The 12,047-nt window shown below is 40.5% G+C and overlaps 1 protein-coding gene across 2 annotated transcripts in view; it reads left to right on the top strand.

Annotated features, from left to right (window-relative positions):
* Raly (RALY heterogeneous nuclear ribonucleoprotein) overlaps positions 1-12,047 on the top strand; it is a 74,518-nt gene that overhangs the window by 22,548 nt on the left and 39,923 nt on the right. For both annotated transcript variants that reach the window (XM_041670944.1, XM_041670946.1), the window contains exon 2: positions 4,581-4,663. The gene's annotated coding sequence lies outside the window, so the exon portion shown is untranslated. The remainder of the gene's footprint in view (positions 1-4,580; positions 4,664-12,047) is intronic.

Here is a 12,047-nt window from a genome sequence, read left to right as displayed (position 1 = left end):
GCTGGCCTGGAGTTGAGATGTGCTTTTGTCTTATTAGGAAGGATCTAAGTTCAAGGCAGTTGACAAAGGTGGGGGCTTTCAAATGGACCTGAGCCTATTTAAGTAGTAAAGCCTGATTGATGGTCAGCTGACTGTCCTGAATGGTTGCTAGAGCTCCGCAAAATCTTGCCCTACAGATAGCCTAATATAAGATAACGGGGAGGAAAGGTTGATACCCAGGCCTTATGGGAAGGGGAAGAAATTATAATTAGTTTGATAACTGAATTTAAATTTCTCAGTCCCAGCCTGAAATGATACAGCTATAGTAGCTAGGGAGAGACAAGAAATGAGTCTCAAAAATTAAAGCACCCCCCCCCCCAGTTTCTTCATCTGGTATCGAGCAACCTGAGATCCTAGTATAGACACTTTAGGGTCTTACTATACCTGGGATTCCTTCTTCCTGTAAGATAGTCTTCCCTTCATATATATGATCTGAATCCCAACTAAAAGCTACACATTCTATTTTTAATTTTTGTGCAACTATCCTATTCCCCCTTGGTGTTAATTTGGTGTAGGAGTATAAGATTATCATTGTCTCAGATCCTGGTCTTTCACCCCAGGCCTTGGTTTCTTGGGTTGAGTTCACATCTACATTACATTGTTATTGTTGGTTCAAAACTGACATGAGCTTGAAACCTACAGTTCCAGCCCCCACATTGAGGGAACCCCATATTGGTTCTACATCACAAAGTCTGGATAATGTGAAAAGCATGCTGGTTGGGAATAAGGAGGTTCATTGATGACCTCACTTGTTCAGTTCTGCTCTCACTGAGATAGAAAAGCTATCTTCTGTATAGTCTCAATTGCACAGAATACTGTTTGGCTTGAGCTTTGGTGTGTTGGTTTCTGATTGTAAAGCCTGAGATTCTCCTTCTAGCTCTAGAGGGGGAAGGGGAACCATCCAACTGTCTCATTAGCATGGAGAAAAGAAAACAGTAATTACTTGTGCCTCCCTTGATAATTTTTGCAGGATTGGTTCTTAGGGAAGGAGGAGGGGAAAACTGGAGGCAGCTTCAGCTGAGAAAGGAAAAATGTTCTTACTTAGTTCCCAGAATATGCAAAGGCAAGAATTTGCACATCTGTTATATTCTTAGGGCATTCCTCCAGGCAGGCTGGAGGCTACCTGGATTGAATTTCAATCTTTGTGGCATATATTATGTTCTTATTGTCTGATGTTGTTACTGGTTTTGCCAGGCATTCTGATACTCATCTTCGTTAGGGAGTAGGGAAGGATTTTGCTGGACGACTTTGTTACCTGACTGAATTTTTATGTTGTGAGATCTTCTTGAAGCAATACAGCATTTGGATTTATTATTCTAGTCAAGGTTAGGTGTCTTTGTGAATGGGAGGAGTCTTACAAGAACTGCAAGGCTAAGAAAAGCAGGACTCAGAGAGAAAGGGTTGAGGGCAGCTTTGAAAGTGGGAGGTTGGGGCAGCTGGACTAGAACTAGCAAATCCATATGCCAGCTTGTCTATGGACAATGACTGATTGCTCTGTTTTAATCTTTCATTCCCTGTGTGTGGGCAGTTGTGAGCCCAGTATTGATTATATAGCAGAAGTGGATTGGAGGAGGCCCTCTACTGGTGAGCATTGCTGGAAGGGAGCTTGGAGCTGTTCTCTCTCGCGCTGGTTACTCCTTCGTCCCCTTTCCTCAGGAAGATAGCTTCAGTACCTTCTTTCAAGTAGCCTTCGTTTAGACTTTGGAAATCATTTATTGTAAACAGCCAAGGGATCTGTAAAGACATGTTATTTAAATATTTGTTAACAAATACAGAAATGATTGTTTCTGTCAAGTTTATAGCCTTCTACCTCTTTTCCCTTTCTCCCTCCCTGGGCTTTTGCTTGATTATCCTACCTTTGCTGTCCAAGCTCCAGTGTTTCCATAATTTTATATTACTTTATAACTTATTTTCCCTTAGTCTCTACTTATATATTCCTGTTTCCTTTTACTTTTGTAGAATCTGTTCCCTATTTTTAGATGGAATGCTCTAAAATAAATAGCATGGCCTAAGGGAGGAGTAATTCTCTTCAGTCTTAACTTGCAGTTAAATAGGCCATAGTAATGTGGTTCCCAGAAACGGGTAGAATACACATCCAAGACACAGTAAACGCTAATTTCCAGAAAGGTCTCCATATTACTGTATAAGGTGCTTTGATCAGATAATTCAGGACAGGCCTACTTGTTAATAATCTAAACCTTTAGAATATAGTCTTCAGGGGCTGAAGAAATGGCTTAGTGATTAAGTGATGGAGAACACTTGCTGTTCTTCCAGAGTAGCACAGTAAGGCCCCTAGCACCCACATCCAGTGACTTACAACTACCTGTAACTGTTGGTTTAGTGTTTTTGATGTTTTCTGGCTTCCATGGGTACCTGCACACATTTGACATTCACATAAAACACATAAATAAAAGTAAGAAAAATAAATCATAATACTTTATGATTTTTATTTTTGTGTGTTAAGATTTATCTTATTTTTATTTGTGGGTATATGTTTGTTTGAGTGAGTGCCGTGTGTGTGTGTGTGTGTGTGTGTGTGTGTGTGTGTATCCACAGAGGTCAGAAGAGGGCCTTGGAGCTGCACTTGACAAGTGTTTATGTCTGATACAGGTTTTAGGAAACAAATGGGTCCCTCTGGAAAAACAGCAAGTAAATACTCTTAGGCACTCAGCCACCTCTCTAGCCCCCAAATAAAATCAGTCTTTAGTTGGTGGGGGGTGGGCAGTAAGATGACTCAGTTGGTAAGAGAACTTGCTGTCAAGTATGACAACCTGAGTTTAATACCTGGGGCCCACATGGTAAGGGAGAGAACTGACTCCTGCAAGTTGTCTTCCAACCTTCACACATGTACCATAGCATACTCATGTGCAAGATACCGCCACCCCCACTAAACAAGTAAATGGTTTAAGAAGAAATGTGGTCCAGTTGTGTTGTGGTTTGCAAGTGAAATGTCCCTTGTAAGTTCATGCATTTGACCAAAAATACATCTGGTGATGCTGTTTTGGAAGGGTGTAGACAACTTTTGTAACTGGAGCCTCCCTAGAGGAAGCAGGTTACTGTGGGAGAGCTTGAGGTTATATAGCCCAGCCCCTTTTCCTCCCCTCTGCTTCCTGCCACGGTGTGCTGTTATGCCCCCCTCACTCTCCATGTGAACTCTGTTATTTCTTTCTAATATTGACTTACTAATTTAGTTGTGTATGTGTGAGTGTGCATATAGGTCAGAGGACAAACCTTGGTAAGTCAGTTTTCCTCTTTCACCTTTTGGTTCCTGTGGATGAAACTCAGGTGGTCAGGCTCCATAAAGTGCCTTTATCTACTAAACCATTTTGTCTGTTCTGTTTCCCTTTGTCTGTCTCTCAGTCTATCTGTCTGTCTATCTGCTTTTTTAAAAAATGTTTTCTGTGTGAGAATGTTTTGCTCATATGTCTTTGTATCATATGTGTGCCGGGTTCCTGCTGGGCTTTAGACTGGAGGTATGGATGGTTGTGTGTCACCATGTGGGTGTTAGGAATTGGACCTTGGTCCTCTGCAAGAACAAGTGCTCTTAACCTCTGAGCCATCTCTTCAGCTCCCTGTATTCCATCTTAAAGCCAAAGTAGACTCTTCTTCCCATAACTGGCTTTTAAAAAGCAGATTTATTTTTATTTTATATGTCTTTGTCTGCATGCATGTATTGTACCACATATGTGCCTGATGGCCTGCAGAGGCCAGAAGAGGGCGTTGGATCACCTGGAATTGAAGTCATAGGTGGTTGTAAACTGCCTTGTGGGTGCCTGGAACTAAACACTGGTCCTCTGCAAGAACAGCAAGTGCTTTTAACTACTGAGCCTTCCCTTAAGTGACTTTGTCTGTATTTGTCACAGAAAAGTAAGAAAGTGGTTACAGAAAAGTAATGTGTCTTTGTGAACTCTGTGTAACAATAGGCTGATAGCTGACTAGGCATTGGTGGCAGCTTCTTTCTTTAATCCCAGCATTCAGGAGGCAGAGGCAGGTGGATCTTTGTGAGTTCAAGGCCAGTCTGGTTGTCTACAAAGGGTTCCAGGACAACCAGGACTGTTACACAGAGAAACTCTATCTCCAGAAACCAAAAACAAAGCACCAAAAAGCCAAAAACAGTAGATCAACAGCACCAGAGTCCAGGGTTCGGTGTGGTGCATGTCTATGCCTAACCAGGATTTGGAAGTGGAGGTAGGAGGATTAGGAGTTGAGGGCCATCTTTGGTTACATAGTGAATTGAAGCCCAGCCTGAATTACATGAGATCCTGTCTCAAAAAAATAAGATTTATATAATGGACCATTATTGCTGTTCTTTTAAAAAGTAAAGTCCTAGGGTTTTCCCACTCTGCTTTCATGACATCCTTTGAAAGGTTTTTCCTGGCCATTTTATCTGAAGTAGGTTCTATTCTTACTCCTTTTTTTTTTCTTTCATGACACTGTTTAAATTTTCTTTGTAGCACTCAACATGGTCTGAAATGATAGAAACCAGGATTCAAAATATGTAAGGGTTAAGACCCTTGACAGACCTCTTTTCTCTGTTACAGGTGAGCCCTGGTTCTAGAGACAGTTGCTTCTGACCCTGTAACCCTAAGGACAAAATAGCTGGTTAAACTCATTCTTGGTACAGGTAAGTGAGGATATTTGGGCAGATTTGGGAAACCTTGGGCAGATATAGGGTTTGGGGATTCCTTTCAACTTTTGTACTGATATCTTACAATTAACTATTTTTTTCTAGGTGTTGGATTATTTTAGAGATTGGAAAAGAGCATAGGTGGCCTGCTGGCCTGGGAGGAGGATTGAGGTCACTTTCTTGGAGTTGCCATAAGAATATTTGGGGTCATTTGCCAGGAAAAAAAACGCTTCCTCCTTCTTGCTTTTGCCAGTGCTGTGGGGGAGGGTAAATCTCAGGACCTAGAACCAATAGCTATCTTCTCATGAACTCTTTTGATGTATTCTAACAACCATGTGTGTGTGGGGGGGATCTTCTTGACTTAAGTCTCTTTGATCTACCAAGCCCCAGGTTAGCATCAGGAAGTCTCTGTCCTGCAGAATGTGATTATGGGTAGTAAGGATGAAGTGATCCAGTAGGGTTGTGTAAAGTGGATATTGGGCAGCTCAGATAGGAAGGGAAATCACCACATTGAGAATTTATTGTGCTTGCTCTATAGACAACTCCATTTTATAGATGAAGAAATTGAGGCTCAGGAAGTACAAATAATCTAGGAACCTATAAAGCTGATCTTAGAATACCATTATGATGGGACACTTTCATGAGCTGCTTGCTAGTTTTCCTGGAATTCTGCAGTTTCTTTCTTTCTTTTTTTTTTTCTTTTTAAAGAAATTTTAAGGAGACAGCCCTCTTCAGAAATTCAAGTTATTTAAGGAAACCCAACAGGACAGGGAAGAATTAAGGTTCCTTGTGACCAGCAGTATGATCAATGAGGGGATCAAAGTGTGTAGGACCTTAAGCAGGCAGTGGCTTATCTAACTGTGATTGGAAGAAGAAAATACCTAGAACTAAAGGGATCTCAGAAGAAGATGCACTGACAGGAGTTAGGGACCTAGACCGCTGGGTTGATGTTGGGAGGCAGGGTTTTTCTGTGTAACAGCCCTGACTGTCCTGGAACAAGTTTTGTAGGCCAGACTGGCTTCAAACTCAAGAGATCTGCCTGCCTCTGGCTCCCAAATCCTGGGGATTAAAGGCATGTTCCCCCACTGCCCTGAGATACCCGAGTTTTTAATCTTATCTCTCAATATGTGTCTTTGGGCAGTTTTTATCCCCCAATTTATAAAATTGTTGTAACTTCCTGCTTTTCTGCTGCATTTGCGTGCGTGTGTGTATGTGTGTTGATGACTGAACCCAGGATATTGCACTTGCCTGACGTGCACTCTACTACCAAGCTAAATCCCCAACCCCCTGGCATATGTCGCCATATGTGTGTACAACAATTCAATGATAATGTAGAGAATCAAATGAGAAATCTAAGTCAGATAACTTTTGCAAATTATTAAGTAGCATGAATGAAACATAAAAATGAGACTTATTTGCTACCCTACTCCCCAAAGTCAAAAGGGAGAGTTTTCCTTAGGGAATTTTTGCTATAAGTCTTTCCCCTATCTTTATCTCCCTTTTCTCCTGCAGGACCTACCCAGAGCAGTATTTTGTCATCCAGAACTAGATTCCAGGGCACAGGTGACAGAACCATGCAACACTGACAGTTGTAGTCTGCACCATATGCTTTGCAGAGTTAGGTTTAAATGTACTCAGGTGTCCAAGCTTCAAGGCCTCTGTTGTGGTGTAACTCTCACAGTAGCTCTTTTTAAGAATCCATTTTAGCACTAACCAGTTGTGTACATTGTTTCCTGTTATCTCAGCCTACTCCCACTGTTAGTGAAACAAAGGATACTTGTGTTGAAGTTGCATACCATACTGGAGATATGGTCATTCCAGTTTTTCTACTGTCTCGGTTTTTTCCCCTGGTCAATGACTGCTAGATAAATAAACTTGTATATTGCACACTTATATACAAGGAACCATTCACATTTTTAAGTAATAGTGAAATGTTTTCATAAGGCAGTAAATTATAAGCTTGGCACACAAGCAATGGAAAGATCACAATCTGTGTAACTTTAAACCACCAAGACAGACAGGTGTTAGTAAAAACCTAAAGATTCAGGATAGAAAGAAAAACTGGAACTTGCCAGCACTAAATTCAAGAGAACCATATGGGCATTATATTTCTCTGTGCCTCCTAAGTAGACAGAAGGGAAAAGCAAAACAGCCTAAGTCAAATATAATTGTTTATCTTTAAGCTGGCCTGGTTATTTCCTGAATCAAGTTAACTTATACATAAATTTATTTCATTTTCATAGCAGCTTGGGAGATATGTGGTGATACTCGTGTTTTATAAATTACTGAGACTTAGAGAAGGCATGTAGGCATTGATTGGAAGAGCTAATCTTAGAATGTAATGGAATCTGGCTGCAGAGAACCAATCTTTTTTGTTATACGTGGAATTGAGTTTCTAAACTGTTGTCTTTTTCAGCCTTTTGGATCAATAGCTCTTCTTTTTTTATTTATCCTACTATATGAATTTTCTGTTTTGAAGACATTATTATTCATTTATTTAGTACTTACTGGTATTTTCTATGTACTATGCATGCTTTAGGTTTTGAGATCTAGCAGTACATAAAATAGTTTGATTTCATAGTATATTTTCTAGTGGAAGAAAGCAAAAGAATGAATAAATGTGAAGAAAAATAATGTAGGTGAAGGGAATAAGGAGAACTACAGATTAAGAAGGTCTGTCTGAGAAAATAAGGATGCTGCAGAAGCAAGGTCACAAGTCCTGAAACGGAAGCTTGGTTATGTTTGAAGAAACCAACATCGGCCTTAGTGTCTAGAAAGCAAGCAAGAGACATTAGACTATGGAGAAGTTGTCTTAAAGAATACATAGGGACTTTATGTAAGGCTTTTGAGTAAAATAGGTAGAGGGATGTCGAGATTTGCCTTCCTTTAAAAAAGAAGTTCCTCTGGCTGATTACTCCAGTTGTACCTCTCACTCTGTGTAGTATGGTGTTGGAAAGAACTGATGAGAGCCTTACCGTGTCCATTTATTGTACAATGCATTATTCAGTTATTCTGTTTGTGAGTGACTTATTAAGCTAAGAAAAGTCCCTTGTACTCCCAAGTTTATTGAGGTTTAATTATGACTGGTTAGATTTTGTTGCTAATGTGTTTTTTACTCTTTTCTTTTTTTTAAAATTTATTTATTTATTAAGGATTTCTGCCTCCTCCCCGCCACCGCCTTTCATTTCCCTCCCCCTCCCCCATCAAGTCCTTCTCCCTCATCCGCTTGAAGAGCAATCAGGGCTACCTGACCTGTGGGAAGTCCAAGGATCGCCCACCTCCATCCAGGTCTTTATTCTGTTAGTATGGTATTTTATTGATTTTCATATGCTAAACTAACCTTGTATCCTAGAATAAATCTCACTTTGTGGTAATGTATAATTTTATTTTTATGCTTTTGCTTTTTCGAGATGGTTTCTCTGTGTAGCTTTGGAGTCTGTTTTGGAACTCACTCTGTAGACCAGTCTAGCCTCAAACTCATAAAGATTCACCTGACTGCCGGGATTAAAGGTGTGTGCCAGATATTAAATTTGATTGTAGTATTTTTGTGATGTCTTTGTTTGGCGTAGGTATTAGTAACAGTGGCCTCAAAGGCTAAATGAAAGTAGAATCATACTCTTTTCTATAGTCTGAATTATAGTCCATAATAAAGAATTAGTATTATTTCTTTAGAAGTTTGATAGAATTTACCACTCAAGCCAAGTCCCTCTGTGTGCTGTGATTACCATTAATGAATAAAGAAACTGCTTTGGACCTATAGCAGAGCAGAACTTAGCTAGACAGGGAAAACTAAGCTGAATGCTGGGAAAAAGAAGGGCTGAGTCAGAGACCGGCCATGGAGCCGCTTCCAGAGATAGACATGCTGAAACTTTGCTGATAGGCCACAACCTCATGGCTAGGCTGAGGAGTTAACCTCTTTGTATAAAGTGATTTTATGGGGAATTGGATTAAAATGTGCAGGAAAGTTTTACAAGGTAGGAGAGACAAAAAGATTGGAATTCCTCATCAGAAACACAAGTTTTACAATATTTGATAGAAAAGATTTAATTCACAGCATACATGGAAGTCAGAGAAACTTTTGGAGTTGGTTCTTTCCTTTTACCTTCTAGATCTTGGAGATTGAATTTAATAAGACAAGACACCTTTACACACTGAGTTGTCTTACTAACCCTCTTTGATTGCTAACTCTTTAGATAGCATGAGTAACATGTTTTATCATATCACCTTCATACAGATACCACTTTATTTTGTTTTCACCCTCTACTGCTCTCTTGTGCATTTCCCTTTTCCCTCTAGAGTAATACTTAATGTATGTCTACTGTATGTTTGTGGTAGCTACTTTAATAGACTATCTCCCTAATCTTTCTGAAAACCCATTAAGCTCTTAATAGCTCCAGAGGGGAAAGCTCAGACGCAGTGAAGAAAATGGATGCAGTGGCCACATCATGTCTAAAACAGCTCTGGTTTGAACTCTGACTTCTTGACCCCAGAGACTAAGCTCTTTCCCAACAACCATACTACCTTTCTGGTCCCTGGCCACATTGTTTCTGCAAGAATAGAGTGTTTAAAAGTGCCCAAGAAAGGGCAGGCATTGGGTAGCCTGAGAACTGGAAATACCTCCCATGCCCTTAGTTGTTTTCTCAGGTCTCTGCTGTACCCTCTTTTAAACTACCTTCCCCAGAACGCGGATCTGGGTCCTAGAGATCCAAGAATCAAAAGGCCTTTGATATGGAAGAGTGTCTAGTAAAACATGTACTGTCCTTTTCAAAGTTGAGAGGGGGAATATTTCAGGTAAATAAGCCTCCCTTGTGTGCCTGTCACTGAAGTGCAGGGAAAAAAAAAACCCCACAGTCTGTCACTATGAAGTTAATATCAAGCTTAATGAACCTCCTTCAGGGAGAGAGGGAGTTGAGACCTGCCACAGATTTTAGGAATAAGATTGTTTCAGATTTAGGTAGGCACTCAGATCTGTATTCACTTTGGTGTTTACAAAGTCATCCATATACCTTCAGAGCCCCATAAGAAAGGACTCTACTGTTAAGTGACAGAACCAAATCCTTAGTTACCATGGTGCCAGGGAGTTTCAGCTCTCTCTGACAGGGTTCTCTCCTGAGCCTTGGGCCTATCCAGTCTTTAGTTGCAGATGGGGAAGGTCTTTTAGCCTCAGCCCTCACACTTTCAGAGACCTGTGTTTTCATGTTCTGCTTCACACTCATTTATATTTAATTGGTAAGAGTTACTGTCCTCCCCCCCCCCCCACACACACACACACTGAGTAACCATGGCTGTCCCAGACTTTCTCTGTAGGCCAGGTTGATCTTGCACTTGGAGTTCCACATGCCTCTGCTACCCAAAGTACTGGGATTAAAGGTGTATGACACCACAGTTTGGCCCTTAAATTTTTTTTTTCTTTTTCTTTTTTTGGTTTGGTTTTGGTTTTCGAGACAGGGTTTCTCTGTGTAACAGTCTTGGCTGATATGGAACTCATTCTGTGAACCAGGCTGGCCTCAAATCACAGAGATCTGCCTGCCTCTGCTTCCCTAGTGCTGGGATTATAGGTGTATGCCACCATTCTCCCACCTCATCTCCCCCCCTCCCCCGTTCTTCCTCCTCCTCCTCTTTTTTCTTGTCCTTTTTTTTTTTTTTTTTTAAATTAAGGATGAGGTTTCATGTCCAGGCTGGCTGTTTGCTTAATAGGAAGCTGAACCTGGCCTTGAACTCTAATATCAACTGTTAGGGACTTCTTAATGGAACCCCTTTGTAATGGTATACTTTTAGGAATAGGGCTGAAAAGATGTATATATTTTGTTTCTTCATTTTTATTCCTCACTACCATTTGTCATAAAACCATGGAATTTTAGGATATTAGAGTCAAGGGTCCTTAACAGACAATTATGACTTTTACAGAAAAGCTTTTTATAGAAATTTAATATCCAGTATAGCTGCTTTCTTTGTTGTAACTTTACGGTTAGTCTGGTGGCTTATTTTCCCACTTTCCAAAAGATTTTCTCTAAGGTCTTAAACTATCTAAGTTCCAGGGCACCATTTTAAAAATAACAGAGACCTCAACCAGCTTTCGCATTTTATAATTGTGAACTCTAAACCCAGTAAAGAATTTAAAAATGTGTCTAAAGTTACACTGTATATAAGTGACAGATGCCATAACTCTCACCCCAGGCCATTTGAACTACATATGGCTTTATGTTACTGTGTTGTTGCCTAGATGCCACACTTAATCTTAATTGACCTCCTTTCCTTCACTTGGGCTGGGTCTTAGGATTCTCTTGTCTTCTGACATTTTGTTCCTGTGAAAGAGGCAGGCCTGTGGATATATGTGTCTTGCCAGTGTGTAATTTAATACATAATATAACAAGCATGTCAAATTCTAAAATTTATATGTATGTGTATGTGCACGGTATATGTGTATGGTGTGTGCCATCGTACATGTTGAGATCAGGGGACAGCTTCATGGAATTGATTTTTCTCCTTCAGTCTTTTTGTGGGTTCCAGAGATTGAACAGATTGGCAGGCTGGCAGAGCAAGTGCCTTTACCTGGAACTATCTCACTTGCCAAGTCTTTATTTTTAAACACAGTAGGCAGCTTCTTTCTTTCTTCTTTCTCTTTTGTGCTACCACACAAAAGATTTATCTTAAGTGCATTGATGTTTTGCCCACATGTATGTCTGTGTGAGGGTATTGGGTGCCCTACAATTGGAGTTACAGATCATTGTGAGCCTCCATGTAGGTGCTGGGAATTGAACCTGGGTTCTCTGAAAGAACAGTCAGTGCCCTTAACCATTGAGCCATCTCTTCAGCCCCTGCTGTACCACTTCTTTTTCTTGAAAGGTAATCCCAGTCTGCTGGAACCAACATCCACATTTTCTTTTTGGTCATGTTTGCTTTTCTGTTAGTTCATATGAAGAAGCAGAGGTGTTACATAGGGTGATATGCAGAAGGAATGGATCTTAAAGATAAGGAAAAAAGTTTGAAGGGGAGTCAAAGTAAACAGAAGGTTGGGGGACAAGTTAGAAGGGGAGGCAAACACTAGGGTCTGAATTTCCCTAATGTTTTATAGTCTCCTCCTAAGTTAACCAACTTTTTCTGGAAGCGTGTCAAGTTTTGTTTAACTGTGGAAACCAGCAGAATCATGATTTCTAAATTAGGTCCAAAATTAGTTAATACCTTCTTTTTGTTGTTGTTGTTGTTTTGTTTTTGTTTTTTCGAGACAGGGTTTCTCTGTGGTTTTGGAGCCGGTCCTGGAACTAGCTCTTATAGACCAGGCTGGTCTCGAACTCACAGAGATCCGCCTGCCTCTGCCTCCCGAGTGTTGGGATTAAAGGCGTGCGCCACCACTGCCCGGCTAGTTAATACTTTCTTGAAA

The sequence above is a fragment of the Microtus oregoni genome, unplaced genomic scaffold (assembly GCF_018167655.1).
Source record: "Microtus oregoni isolate MIOR12 unplaced genomic scaffold, Mior012 000020F_ref0000438, whole genome shotgun sequence".
In the NCBI taxonomy this organism is placed as follows: domain Eukaryota; kingdom Metazoa; phylum Chordata; class Mammalia; order Rodentia; family Cricetidae; genus Microtus; species Microtus oregoni.
This window is presented reverse-complemented; position numbering and strand designations above follow the sequence as displayed.